The 14603-nt window shown below is 39.6% G+C and overlaps 1 long non-coding RNA gene across 2 annotated transcripts; it reads right to left on the reverse strand.

The window, feature by feature from the left end:
* Positions 1-9506: 9506 nt before the first annotated feature.
* LOC309484711 lies at positions 9507-13648 on the reverse strand. Of its 2 annotated transcripts, XR_014200954.1 has the most exons (6): positions 12881-13648; positions 12106-12293; positions 11331-11419; positions 11031-11228; positions 10814-10925; positions 9507-10170 (listed from the first exon to the last, which is right to left on the reverse strand). It is a non-coding gene; the product is annotated as an uncharacterized lncRNA (long non-coding RNA). The 2 variants fall into 2 exon arrangements; XR_014200955.1 differs by having other exon boundaries at positions 12106-13648.
* Between the last annotated feature and the right edge of the window lie 955 nt (positions 13649-14603).

The raw sequence follows: 14603 nt of genomic DNA on the forward strand, positions 1-14603 counted from the left end.
TTGTAATGCATAGATTTAAATATTGGGGGGGTTATCTCCCCCCCAACCCCCCCACAAATTACGCCCCTGATTGTGTATGAATGTTATGTTTATGTGTGACAGCAAACATTAAGCTGTGTGAGCGAAAACATTTTTAAGACTAATATTCTTATACTATATCGCTGGCCTGAATCAGGGCTATAGCCAAGCCGTACGTAGACCAGATTGCCTTGATTTCGCCAGGTGGGCTAAATCAGACCGCATATAGCCCGTCCAATTCGGAGCTAAATCGTGACTACAGATCGACCATGTAGTGAAATGACACATTGAACCTTGTAGATATCATTACCAATGTGAACATGATGGAATATCAACCATTTCATGCACTGCCTGGCAAAAAACTACAATTAATCAATTTTGACTAAAAGTGGGCTACAATAGCCGGGTCTGAATACGAGCTAAATCGTGGCTACGCACAGCCTACACATATAACATGTAAAATAAAGCAAACCAAACAACTTGTAATCACAGTTGACTTTGCTTACATGATGGAATATCATACATCTCACAAGTTATTTTGGAAAAAAATACATTTATCCAGCCTAAATGTTATTTGGGCTAAAAGTGGGTTACACATAGCCGGACTATATCGGGTCTATATTTAACCTAGACGTTGAAATGACGGCTATTGCTTGCTGGGCTGTAGCCTATCTACTGTATGCCACAATACTGTAGCCTATCAGACAAGGTATTCACAGCAACATCTCAAAACTAATGATGATTATTGGGGTTGTGTTTATTAATGAAGCCTCAGCCTTTCAAATAAAAACAAAAAATGTACAATGCCATAAAATACAAATAATGAAATGTCACTGGCTACAGAAGCCCCAAATTACACAAACTTGTAATTATAAAACATAGTTACTATACCAGGGGTCTCCAACCTTTTTGTGTGCGAGGGCTACCTCAAGGGATAAAATAATCTAGAAGGAATTTTTATTTGTTATACTCCAATATTTATTATAGGCCTACATAACATGGTGACGCTTTTTTACTTTTCACCATCATATGGGAAATAATAAAATATCTTGATATTCTGGTTCAGACTTACAAGCGTTTAAAAAAAAAACAATTCCTGAAAAATTATGAAAATATTTATTGATTTTTTTGTTGATTTTCTATAAACCTATTGTATGTGTTATCAAAAACAGTAGCCCAAACATTTAGTATAAATGAAAAATAAAATAAAAATAAACTGCCATAACTTCTAAACAAAACATTACTGCATTAGGCATTAATTCATAAGTTTTGGTGTGAAAAGTGCTTCTAGCTGGTTTGTTCTCGGAACAATGTTTCGCCTGTTTTTTTGTTTGTTTTGTTTTTGCGTCAATATGTTGAGAATATCAGCGCTGTTTCATCTGGCTTTTTACAAGCTTAAATCAAAGTCATTTGTGGGTTTATAATAGAGATAGAGAATTCTGCGCTGAATTGAAATGCTTCTCAGTGGATCGCACAGCTCTGTGTAATAGCCCTAATGTTCGCGTGATCGAGATCAGCCCGCACAGCTGCTTTGTCCGCGATCGCTGTTTTTTGGACCGAGCTGATAATGCTCTGCGCTGCTCAGATCAAACAAGTTTTGTTCCGCTTTTTGAGCGTTTGCCATTTGATGTTTCTCATACGCAACGCAAATGACAGCGTATAATCAAAGAGAGTTGGGTAATTTTGTAGAGGCAAAAGTTCAAATTGAAACGTTTAGTTGAAAAGGGCGCAAAATTATACCATTTATTCGAAGTCTGGAACCCCGACGGCAAGTTGGGGCTATTTATAGAATGTGTTTAGCGGGCAACTCACAGGCACCAGAGCCACTGCTATTCAAATATAATGTAAGCAAATTTAAAAGTGCAGCCTAAAACTAACTTTCTATCAGTGGCTATAGGCCGACTCTTCTCCCTCAGTTGTTGTTTTTTACGCGTAGCATATAAGTGATCATATTAGTACCCCTGCTGTTGGCTGTATTGCTTTATTAGATTTTTTTTTTAATTTTTTTTTTTGTGCCGACGGCCCTCGGTTGGACGGCCGTTCTGGACTTTTCCAGAACGCACAGATTGTCAGTCCGTCCCTGATTCTCTCTAGAACATTGGATGTGGTTGCACCTATTAAATTAAAAAAGGTCAGAGAGAAAAATAAAGCACCATGGTATAACAATACTACGCATGTTTTAAAGAGAGAAACCCGTATTTTAGAGCGTAAATGGAAACAAACTAATTTAGAGGTCTTTAGAATCGCGTGGAAAGACAGTATGTCACGTTATAAAGAGGCCCTAAAAGCGGCCAGGGCTGAGCACCTCCGCAAACTAATAGAAAACAACCAAAACAATCCAAGGTTTTTATTTAACACCGTGGCTAGACTAACAAATAAACAGACGTCACCCGAACAAAATATCCCGTTACAGTTCAGTAGTAATGATTTCATGAACTTCTTCACTGAGAAAATAGAAAGCATCAGAACCACAATTGTAAACGTTCAATCTTCAATCGCGCCTTATAATTCAGCTTCAATTATCACCCCGCAAGAACAATTACAGTGCTTTACAACTATAGAACAAAAAGAGTTAAATAAACGTATCACTTCATCTAAAACAACAACATGTTTATTAGATCCTATACCAACTAAACTACTGAAAGAAGTGTTACCTGTAGTGGAAGAGCCTCTCCTCAATATTAACTCGTCTTTATCTTTAGGTCATGTTCCAAGAACATTTAAACTGGCAGTTATAAAACCACTCATTAAGAAACCACAATTAGATCATAATAATCTAGCAAATTATAGACCCATTTCAAATCTTCCATTTATGTCTAAAATATTAGAAAAAGTGGTGTCCGCTCAACTGGGCTCTTTCTTGCAACAAAATGATATCTATGAAAAGTTTCAGTCTGGATTCAGACCGCATCATAGCACTGAAACTGCGCTCGTTAAAATCACAAATGATTTACTTTTAGCTTCTGACCAAGGCTGTATCTCAATACTAGTTTTACTTGATCTTAGTGCTGCGTTCGATACTATAGATCATAAATTACTCTTAGATCGACTACAAAATTATACTGGTGTTCAAGGACAAGCACTAAGCTGGTTCAAATCATACCTATCTGACCGCTACCATTTTGTCTATTTAAATAGAGAAAAATCGATCATAACTCCAGTAAACTATGGAGTGCCGCAGGGATCTGTGTTGGGCCCTCTATTATTCTCAATATATATGATGCCACTTGGAAATATTATAAGGAAACATGGAATTAGTTTCCATTGTTATGCTGATGACACTCAAATATATATTTCATCACGGCCGGATGAAAACGCTAAAATTTCCAAATTGACAGAGTGTGTTAAAGATATAAAAGATTGGATGACGCGTAATTTTCTTTTATTAAATCCAGACAAGACAGAGGTAATACTTATCGGTTCAAAAAAACGCCCACAAAACCTCGCACAATACAACTTTAACATCATAGGATGTCCTGTTACTTTATCCTCTACAGTAAAAGACCTGGGTGTTATACTCGATTGCAACCTGTCTTTTGAAAATCATATTTCATATGTTACAAAAACAGCCTTTTTCCACCTTAGAAACATTGCTAAGCTACGTAATATGCTGTCAGTTTCTGATGCAGAAAAGTTAGTTCATGCATTCATGACCTCGAGACTGGATTACTGTAATGCTTTATTAGCTGGTTGTCCTGCATCCTCAATAAACAAGCTACAGTTAGTCCAAAATGCCGCCGCTAGAGTTCTTACGAGATCAAGAAAATATGATCATATAACACCGATTTTATCATCACTGCATTGGTTACCTATAAAGTTCCGTATTAATTACAAGGTATTGCTACTGACTTATAAAGCCCTAAACGGCTTAGCTCCAGTCTATTTAACGGATCTTCTATCGCCCTATAATCCATCGCGCTCTTTAAGATCACTAAATTCAAGGCTTTTGGTCATACCTAGGATATCCAGAACCACCAAAGGAGGGAGAGCATTTTCACATTTGGCTCCAAAACTCTGGAATAGTCTTCCTGATACTGTTCGTTGCTCAGACTCGCTCTCCCAGTTTAAAACTAGATTAAAGTCGCATCTCTTCAGCCAGGCATTCATATAATCTTGCAGTTCAAACTACAATCCGGCCTGTAGCTCATAAATGCCAGAGGAGAACTGGCCCCCGACTGAGCCTGGGTTCTCCCAAGGTTTTTTTCTCCATTAGGTCACCTGATGGAGTTTTAGGACACCATTAGGTCACTTGATGGAGTTTTTCGGTTCCTTATCAACGTTGCCTTTGGCTTGCTCAGTTGGGGATATTTTGGGGATATTTAATTTAATTTTATCAATCAATAAATTCCTCTTGAAACAAACTTTGTTGTATTATTTTAATTTAATACTGTGAAGCTGCTTTGATACAATCTGTATTGTGAAAAGCGCTATACAAATAAACTTGACTTGACTTGACTTTTGAAAACGCACAGAGAAAAAAAAAATAGTTTGCAACCGCTCGCACACCTGTTTATTTTTCCTTTGATTTGTCTGCTATTTATGCTATCATGTCAAATCACCTTCATTTATATAGCACTTTTAACAATATGAATTGTTTAAAAGCAGCTTTAAAGTGATAATAGGAAATTACACGACAGAGATTGTTTTGGCTTTACAGCAGTTCTAGGATAAAGTTATTGTCCAGCTAAAGTTAGTTTGGATTGATTGATTCACTTCCGTTGCGAAGATCGTTAGTTATTAACTTAGGGGCCGCTAACACGACACCGTTCTAACAGAAAACCCTCAACGCGCTCTGGCCGCCCATCCGCACAAAACAGTGCCTGGTGGCTTGAGAACACACTCCCGGAAATAGGTTCCAAGGTCGGTGTGATGGCCGACAACGTGGCCACACAGCAAGGTGGTAACTAAACCACACACACAGACATGCATCCTTCTCTTTTGTTTGTTTACATGTTATTTTGATTGTCCTTTAGTACATTTCATAATTAAATATTTTGTTGCAGATCACCCTATATATATATATTTCATAATAAAGACAGACACAGATTTGGTTCATTTTACCCATTTTATTTCTAATTTACACTTTTACCATACATGACTAGGTTGGGTGCACACTTTCTAGTTATTAGTGGTATATTGTGTTAACGTTTATTTCCTTTGAGTTTAAGTTTCTTACGTGGGAAGAGCGGAGGTTTGGCGCTGTCTGGGACGCTGCGCTCCATTGGAGGTCCATTCCAATAAAGGACCGGTTGGCGTCAGTTGCTGCCATTTTGTTCTGTTGGGCTAATCCATGTTGCCAATTAGCTGGGGGGTGCATGATTGATTGTATGTTTGTTTTGTTTATTATAATTCTATTTATATTTTGTTGGCTATAGTTATTTGGGTACATTATTTTGTTTATGGCCCATTTCTTGATATTTCTAAAGTTAATTTCTTTATTTATTGTAATTGTGTTAAGTTATATTTGTGGTGTTCCCTGTGTATGTCTAATGGACTAGTCCTGTGTGTATATAAGTTTCCCATGTGTGTCATTTGGGAGGCCATGTTTTCTTTGTTTAGTTTGTTTGTTTGATTACTGTTTTAGTTTGATCTTCTTTAGTTTACCATTTTATGGGCCCAGACCTGACTTTATTTTCAGTCAGTTTTTCAAGTTATTTAATGTTTTAACTTTGTTTTTTGCATTTAATAAATAATTTTTGGTTGGAAATCCTGCGTCCTTTGCCCTTGACGGCTTGGTCCCTCACAGTCGGCAAAAACCGACGTTGCGCACATGCGCATCACGTGTTCAGTCCATAGGTATGCATGTTTGGTATGCGCAGGCGTGTAGTCCTTTACAAATCAACCCTCAACAAACTACTTGTCTGGCCTTAAATTTATAATACAGAATTATTTATCGCGTCCGCGTAGCCATGTGGTGACTCTGTACAGATAAAATGACAACGTTTTATCTGTACAGAGGTAAAGGGAAGGAGGCCTTCACAGGGGAGAGCCTAGTTGACACTTCAGGACTGTGTTGTCGTCGTGTCCAGGCGCAGGTCCTTCATCAGATCTGGATACAGCCTGGATCCGGCAGACTGCGGTAAACCTCGGGATAAACAGAGAGACTAATATTAGCGTAGACGCCATCCTTCTTATGATGTAACAAGTACATCAGGATTTATGGGAAGTGTTCCCGGTTCTGGCTGACCTAAACTATGCAGCCTAACTTTGAATTATAGAAGTCTATAATGTTTTATGTGTATACTAGGCCAAAGATATGTGTTTTTAGTCTAGATTTGAACTGACAAAGTGTGTCTGCTTCCCAGACAATGTTAGGAAGATTGTTCAAAAGTTTTAGTGCTAAATAGGAAAAGGATATACCGCCAGCAGTCAATTTTGGATATTCTAGGTATTATCAACTGGCCAGAATTTTGAGATCGCAATAGACATGAAGGACTATAATGCGTTAAGAGCTCGCTCAAGTACTGGGGAGCTAAACCATTTAGTGCTTTGTAAGTAATCAGCAATATTTAAAAATGTATACGATGTTTAATAAGGAGCCAATGCAGTGTTGACAGAACCAGGCTAATATGGTCATACTTCCTGGTTCTGGTAAGAACTCTTGACGCTGCATTTTGGACCAGCTGTAATTTGTTTAGTAAGCGTGCAGGGCAACCACTCATAATATCATTACAATAATCTAGCCTTGATGTCATGAACGCATGAACTAATTGTTCTTCATTTGTCATTGAGAGCATATGACGTAATTTAGATATATTTTTAAGATTGAAAAATGCGGTTTTACAGATACTAGACACGTGACTTTCAAATGAAAGATTGGTATCAAAGAGCACCCCCAGGTTCCTAACCGACGACAAAGACTTGGCAGAGCAGCCATAAAGTGTTAGACAGTTATTACGTGAGGACGTTTTTTGTCCAATAATAAGAATCTCTATTTTTTCAGATTTAAGTAGTAGGAAATTACTAGTCATCCAGTTTTTTATATCAGCTATGCATTCCGTTTGTAGACTTGGAATTAAGCCTTTTCCCCATTATTATTTGATTCACGGGACTGGACACCAGTTATCTTGCCAAGAAATCTTGCCTTTATTCTTATATGTCAGGAAACTTAAGAAGATTTTGTATTCATGCCAGGTCTCTGTGTTTCCGTGTTTCTCTGAGTCAGAACAGTAAGATTGAGCTTATATACATCACTGAGCGACTTACAACTTCCTTGTAAGGTAGAAAAAAATGTTGCTTGAGCTTTAAAAATGGAACGTATATGTCATGCTTACACATGGCACAATCCACTTTCTATATTAAGAAACTATCCTTGGTGTATACATTCGTGGTACATTTGCATCAGTGGAAACATCTCAGAGCAAAATATAGCTTTCCTCCTGTCTGACATGTGATCCTCACATGGATCCATGCTATCAATAGTCTCCTCATGGATTCAAGCACATGCATTTAAACTCCATAAGATAATACAACTGATCATGAATATTAATAAAGAAGAATAATACAGATACATAATATTAAAAAATGAAATTATATCAAAAGATGAAATTTTAGTCTTCACCGTTAATTTTGTGAATTGATAAGTTTCATCAGGGCGTGAAGAAATATAGAGCTGAGTATCATCTGCATAACAGTGAAAACTAATGCCATGCTTCCTAATGATATATCCTAAGGGTAGCATGCAAGCAAGCAACTTTATTTATATAGCACATTTTCAAACAATAGACGTTGCCCCAAAGTGCTTTACAAAAATGAAAACATTAAAATCATATGACAAAGCAAACATAACTTATTCGAAAGCTGTTTTTAAATAAGACTTAAAAGTGGCAATTCATACTTTGCAGTCACGTGACTACCATGGATACCTAGCGGGCAACAAACGGGTGTAGAGACCTGTAGTTCCAGGTCTTTCTAGTAGCTATCAAGTCTGTTAGCGAGCTAGCTGCATAACTATGGACTAGGATTAACCTAGTGGCTAAAATGAATGAATGAATGAATGAATGAATGAATGAATGAATAGCTTTATTGGTCACTAGTCACAAGTACCAGCGAAATTCCGCCATCAACCTGTCCATACAAACATACATACAATATGACAAGGGGGTAGACAGGACAGGAAGACAGAGCATTTTAGGAAAGAATACAGCATAACATGAGGAGAGGTGAGGAGAAAAAAAAGGCCACCCCCAGACCACGCTCCTGTAAGGAGTCCAGTTTGGGAACAGTAAAAAACACCTCAGCAACATTGGCACATAATCAGTACACAACATGAACACACAAGACTTGCAACAAGGGAGGGTAGTTGGGGATGGAGGTAACCCAGCACAAACAAGCAGCCATCCGGTTCCTGCAGCCATTCTTCGGCGCTGGTCGGACCCGCCTGCCAGACTGGTGGTATGTAGCGTCGAAGGCGAGGGATGGGGGTATGGGGTGGTGATTGCATATCTGTATATATGTAGTGCGTGTATGTGTAGGCCTGGAAAGCCGCTGCGTCTGGCATCCTAATCTAGCCTCAGTCCGCAGGATGTCATTGCGACACAGCAATTGCTATGGAGACAGCCTTGATCAGGTCCCAGACAGAGTCAACAATCAGCAGGTGTCTGTGGGGGATGGGGGAAGGAACGCAAGAGCGTCACGCTGCAGTGCTCCACGGGGGGAGTTGTAGTTCCAGCAGCAGCCTCGGCCAAGGCCAGTGCTGGTTGAGGGGGGCCGAAAGCAGATAAGATTGGGGTTGTTTGGTCTTGGGACGAGTAGCTGCATTCCAATTTACGCAGCCCCTGGTCCATTTTGGTCTCCGAAACGATCCATTTGCCTTTGCAAAGCTGTAAGCTTCTCCAAGATGTTATCCATATTTTGGTTCAAAGTCACCAAAGTCACAGTCTGAGTGCTGACAGCTCTGCCCACTGCTTCAATCATAACGGGCAGCCTTATGGGGTTTTGGACAGCTGTCACCGTCTTCTTAATTCCTCGATAAACCAGGGCAATGCCTAATCCAAACAGCAGAAAACCTGTTATCATGGTTCCGAATAGGTAGATGTCTTCAATGTCCTCCACGGAAAGAGCCGCCAGACACACGACCCGCCACCTCTCCCACGCGTCCATCGTGTAGCCAGCTGCGAACGTTCCGGCAGGGCAGTCAGCCCAGCTAGCAAAAATTGTGCGGGCCGAAAGCGGCCCGATTAAGGCTAAAACAATCGGCCAATCCTCGGCATGAATCTAGGTCCGATTGCTCTGCGAGCGCTCGGTTTTAACGCGGCCCGATTAAGGCTAAAGACACTCGGCCGAGCGCTCGGTTTTAACGCGGCCCGATTGCGGAAACCCGAGTGAGAGGACGTATAGCTCGCCTCCAATCCCGTTCCTTATTTGGGCTTATTTGAACTTTGATTTCCATTCATATCAGGTTAATACTAAAATTGCTTAGCAGCCGTTATTTATGCAGCCGTTATTTATGCAAGATAAACAAAGTAAAACAGCACAAGGAAGACAGGTTTCATGTTTAATGCATTTTTTATTGGACCACACTACAAAAATAGGATAAACACTTTTTAATAACAGATTTGAATAGAATAGAAATAATATCACAGCATTAATGTAGAATCAAGGAGTTCAAATACCATTTTCCAATATCAACATTTTTAACTTTGAAACATTTAATTCTGTCCCACTGCATTTGAGTTGTCTACGCACACACACTTTTTAATAACAGATTTGAATTGAAAAGAATAGAATAGAACAGAATAGAATAGAAATAATATCACAGCATTAATGTAGAATCAAGGAGTTCAAATACCATTTTCCAATATCAACATTTTCACTTTGAAACATTTAATTCTGGCCCACTGCGTTTTTGAGTAGTCTACGCACACACTTTTTAATAACAGATTTGAATTGAAAAGAATAGAATAGAAATAATATCACAGCATTAATGTAGAATCAAGGAGTTCAAATACCATTTTCCAATATCAACATTTTTAACTTTGAAACATTTAATTCTGGCCCACCGCGATATTTGAGTTGTCTACGTTGTCTGCCTGTTCGCCCACTGACTTCGGCCACCATCCCTATCAGAGGCTAACCACAGACACCCGGTGATGAGCAGCTCTGTTTCCTCTTCTGTAGAATCTTTGGTCAGGGCATTGCGGCGGACTGCATCTGAGAAAAACACAAGATAGAAGAGGGCAGCATGACCACGTGATGTTACTCAGCAACCACCAAAACTTAATTTGGATGCAGGGCTCTACACTTACATTTCTTTTTAATTTAAAAAGTTTAGGAGCACAGTCAAAAATTTAGGAGCACCTTCTGATCAATGACAAATTAACCTACCCATTAAAAGGCGGTATTTGATAAAATGACTTGCCGGGGCATTTTTTTTTTTTAAAAGCGCATATTCTTAACTAAATCACAGCCTTTGTGATTTCATGATAGCACTATGCTATATTATGATTGTAAATGGTTTTAAATAGATCGCGTAGCCTTAGAAAACGGTGTAATAATGTTATTCATGGATTCTCGTCTGTGGAATGCGCCACTTCCGGTATTTTGCCGGTTACTCAACACGGGTAAATTGCTATTGAGGATATTTTTTAATCGAGTGCTCGACTTTAATCGAGGAATCGTTGCAGCTCTAGTTTCAATGGAGGGTGCACCCATAGAACCTGATCAGGTCAGTCGCACTGGTGCTCCTAAATACTTTGTCACCGTCACAGCCAGTAAATAAATAAATAAATAAATAGGTTGCACTGTAGAGCCCTGGGATGTCACCACAGTGCAGTTATCCAGCACTGACACTCACCCAGAACCACACTTTTAATGAGTCTCGCCAGCGAAGTGTTCATTGCTCTTTTCAGGACCTGCCCCACAGTGTCTTTAAGAGTCATGCCTCCGACCATTCCAAGGAGAACAGTCTGAAACAAAGACATGTAACTCGTTAGTTATTTAAGGAATATAGCATGAGTGAGAGTGGGGACTGACTTTTAGGAATGATCTGATTAATGCATAATTTAACTCACCAAATTCTTCTTCTCCTCTGGATTCTTTAACGTCTCCTCCAAACATTGTAGCTCCTCAATAGTTGAAAGTAGGAGCCCAAAATGTGTTGGGTCTGGCGTGAAGTCTGGAACTGCTGGAGATTTGTAGGAGCTGCATCAGGATGAGCAACTGCTGCTCTCTGATAGAATCAAGCTGGATGAGGATCTCCTTAGCAATTGCTGTAAGACACAAGAAAAAGCAGGCATAACAGATTAGTAGCAAAACATTGTACGTAGATATGTCAGAGTAAACCGAGAGAGTTCACTTTGTAGAATTCCTACCTGTAGGCACAGCCTCCTGAGAAGACCTGTCTTTTGTGTCTTCCATGGTGTTGCTTTCCATGGTTGTGTTGACATTTCTGCCTTTATAACTGAGGGGATTATAATCAGAGGAAGGTTAAGTTTAAAATAAAAATGTTGAATGTAATATATTTTTCTCCTGGTCCTTATTTTAAATAGGTCATAAAAAATATCAATATTATCGACTGATATGAAACGCTTACATCATGATACAGTTTTCAGTCATATCGCCCAGCCCTAGGGTAGCTAATAAACTTTTCAAACCTGTCTGTACAGACCGCATTTAGCCAAAGGTAATGTTGATGTTAGCTATAAAGTGCGATTTCAGTTTGCGCCATAAAAGTACAACTAGAGGCCAATTCACACCGCAGACAAACGCCAGCAAACACCAACAAAAAAAAGTCACCAACAAAAGTTGGTCGTTGTATTCAGAATGTTATGAAAAATAAGTGTCATGTTCACACTGCCCCAACAGAAACCGACAAACTCAAGCACCCACGGAAAAACACGAGATATTCATTCATTTTAACCAATACAAGTAAAAGATTGCAGCTTTCAGACACAACTTTCTTCTCGTTTTATATTGTTAAATATAAATAAATATCTGTTACAGGCCCCTGTGCAAAAGGCCATTAAATGCACTTCACGACGTCATACACAGCGTTCACAAAATGGCGGACGGTCTGCACATAGATCTTCACAACCCAGAACATTAATACACAAAATATTTGCAGCATGAACATATGTTGTATCATACCTGTAAAACCAGGAGCAAACGTGTCAGCGTAATCATAATCCCCAGCAACTGTGAGGTCGCCGGCGCAGGCGCAGCTGCTCCTCTACCGTTATAAGAGTCCTCAGTTCATTTTCATAATAAGAGTCCCGATCTCACTCAGCAACAGACATGACCCAGCTTTCAGCAGACCAAAGTCCCACATCATTCCTCTATTTACATAAGTAAAATAAATATTTTCTTACAGGATCAAAATGTGCACATACTTTAGGACAAAACGTGTTTGTTGGCGTTTGTCTGTGCGGTATGAATTGGCCTTAAGCCAGCTAACATTTGTTCCACTTTATTTTCTTCCACAGATCAAAGACTGTGCTCGTAAATATTATTCACGTAAATTGCATTCAATAAAAATGGTGTCTAGCCTAGCAACTAATTCTTTGCCAACTAGCAGAACGAAAATATGAGCTGCTAGCGCAAAAACAGCGCAGCTAACGTTAGTCAATGTTAGCTTCGTTAACTTCGCGCCATAAAAGCTTTCATATTACCCCCATTTGCACTACTTTACTCAGACAAAAATGTTATATTGTTGTCCTAATTAATAGAATTCGAGTTCTGAATTCTTTCTTTTCGTTTCATCTAGGGAAGCACTGTCAAATGAACATGAACAAAGTTTAAACGGATCGATAATAATCAACATTTAATCAGCAACAGTTCGAAATATGTAGGTCGACGTAACTCGATTGAAACTATGCTCGGCGTGAAATGTTGATGCTTTTTAAGGAAATTGAACACAACTTACCTCAAGTTCACTGTAATGACGCAGGATCGAAAAGGGATGATTTTAAGTCAGGCGTTGAGTTTTATCTCACCGAAAGTTGTGCACACGTCTTGCGTGCTGACGCTCGCTGCAGCAACTGTTGAAATCGGCTTCATACCGGTAAACGCATCTGAGCCGAGCGCCCAGAGTTTAACCGTCACTGCTGGTAAACATTTGAAATAGCCAGTAAAATGAATTTTAGACTCAGTGTTAATTTTAGACTACCCAACTACTCAGCCGATGCGCGACTGCAATCACCGTGACTGTGCGAGTGATGTCGAGCGCCCATGCATTTTTAAAATACACGTAAAGAATCTTCATGACAACTAAATATTTTTGCTATGGTTATAAATATTAAAAATTGCTCTGTGCAAAATGACTCTATTATTATTATTATTTACCGCATCTATTTTGTTTTGGACAACGACATTCGACGAGTATAACATACTAAGATACAGTCAGGAATTTACGTCAATTTTAAAATAATTTTTATGTTAATTATTGCTACATTAAAACCATCCTTGATTTAACCTAAGCCGAGTCATTTCCAGAAGTGGTCCAGATCATACAGCAGAGCCGACCAGTTACGGTGAACATGAATCGGCCCAGTGCTTTACAGCCGTAACAAAAATGCATGTGCCAGAGCGAGCTGCGGGCCACAATCGGCCCGGTTAACACACGCCGATGCCGAGTCTGAGCCGCAGGCGCCGCGGGGCAGCCGAGCTCGGGCCGATTATACATGCTATCTGGGCAGGTTCCCCCGAACCCAAGCTTCTCGTCGAGAAGATGGTGTCAATTGCGTTGAGAGACCAGTTGATCAAATCCATAATTTCTTAGTTTGGAGAACAGTGCGGAGAGAGTCTCTCAAAGTACAAGTAGACTAGACGAGACGAGAGAAGCAAAGCAGGGGAGATAAGGGAGAGGAGGGTAAGAAAATGCGACCGCCTTCGTTGAGAGCAAAAGCATAAGGGGAGACCGAGCTTTCTCATAAAGCGGTCTCATAAAAGCGGTCTCATAAAATCAAGGGGAGACCGAGCTTTCGAAGTGGCTGGCCCCACAATGTGGAACAAGCTCCCACTCTATATTAGATCGACTTCCTCTCTGTCTGAGTTCAAGTCATGCCTCAAAACGTATTTATTTACTGCTGCTTTTAGCTTACAATGATTGCTCCATTCTGAACTGTGTAGTATTATTTGTTACCAATTTTTATTAATGCTATTTACTATATGTACAGCACTTTGGTCGGCCAGTGGCCGTGTGTAAATGTGCTTTATAAATAAACAAACTGAACTGAAACTGAAACTGAAACCTATCACACACTTTTGTTGTTGTTAGCAAAAGACGACAGCTGTTACTGTGCGTTCACACCGCCACCGGCGAATTTTGCCGCTCACGCAGGCGGCGCTGTGAACGTACAGTTAGCCTAGCTTAGACTCATAACACAAACAGCTGACTCGCCGAACCAGCTGGTGGTGTTGATTGACGAAACTACAGGGTAACTTAAAGACACGATTAATTACATGATCATACACCCATTGTATTCAAACAAATGTTGAAATTACCTTTGATGGAGTGATGGAATGATCACTGCACAGACGGAAGGTTGCTTATCTCATCTGCGGTTAGTGCATCCAATCGCACAACAACTATCTGGCATGTCGTTTACACCTCAAAACACCAACTTTTGTATAGTAAAACTGGCGAT

This window comes from Leuciscus leuciscus, assembly GCF_965113295.1.
Source record: "Leuciscus leuciscus genome assembly, chromosome: 21".
Classification (NCBI taxonomy): domain Eukaryota; kingdom Metazoa; phylum Chordata; class Actinopteri; order Cypriniformes; family Leuciscidae; genus Leuciscus; species Leuciscus leuciscus.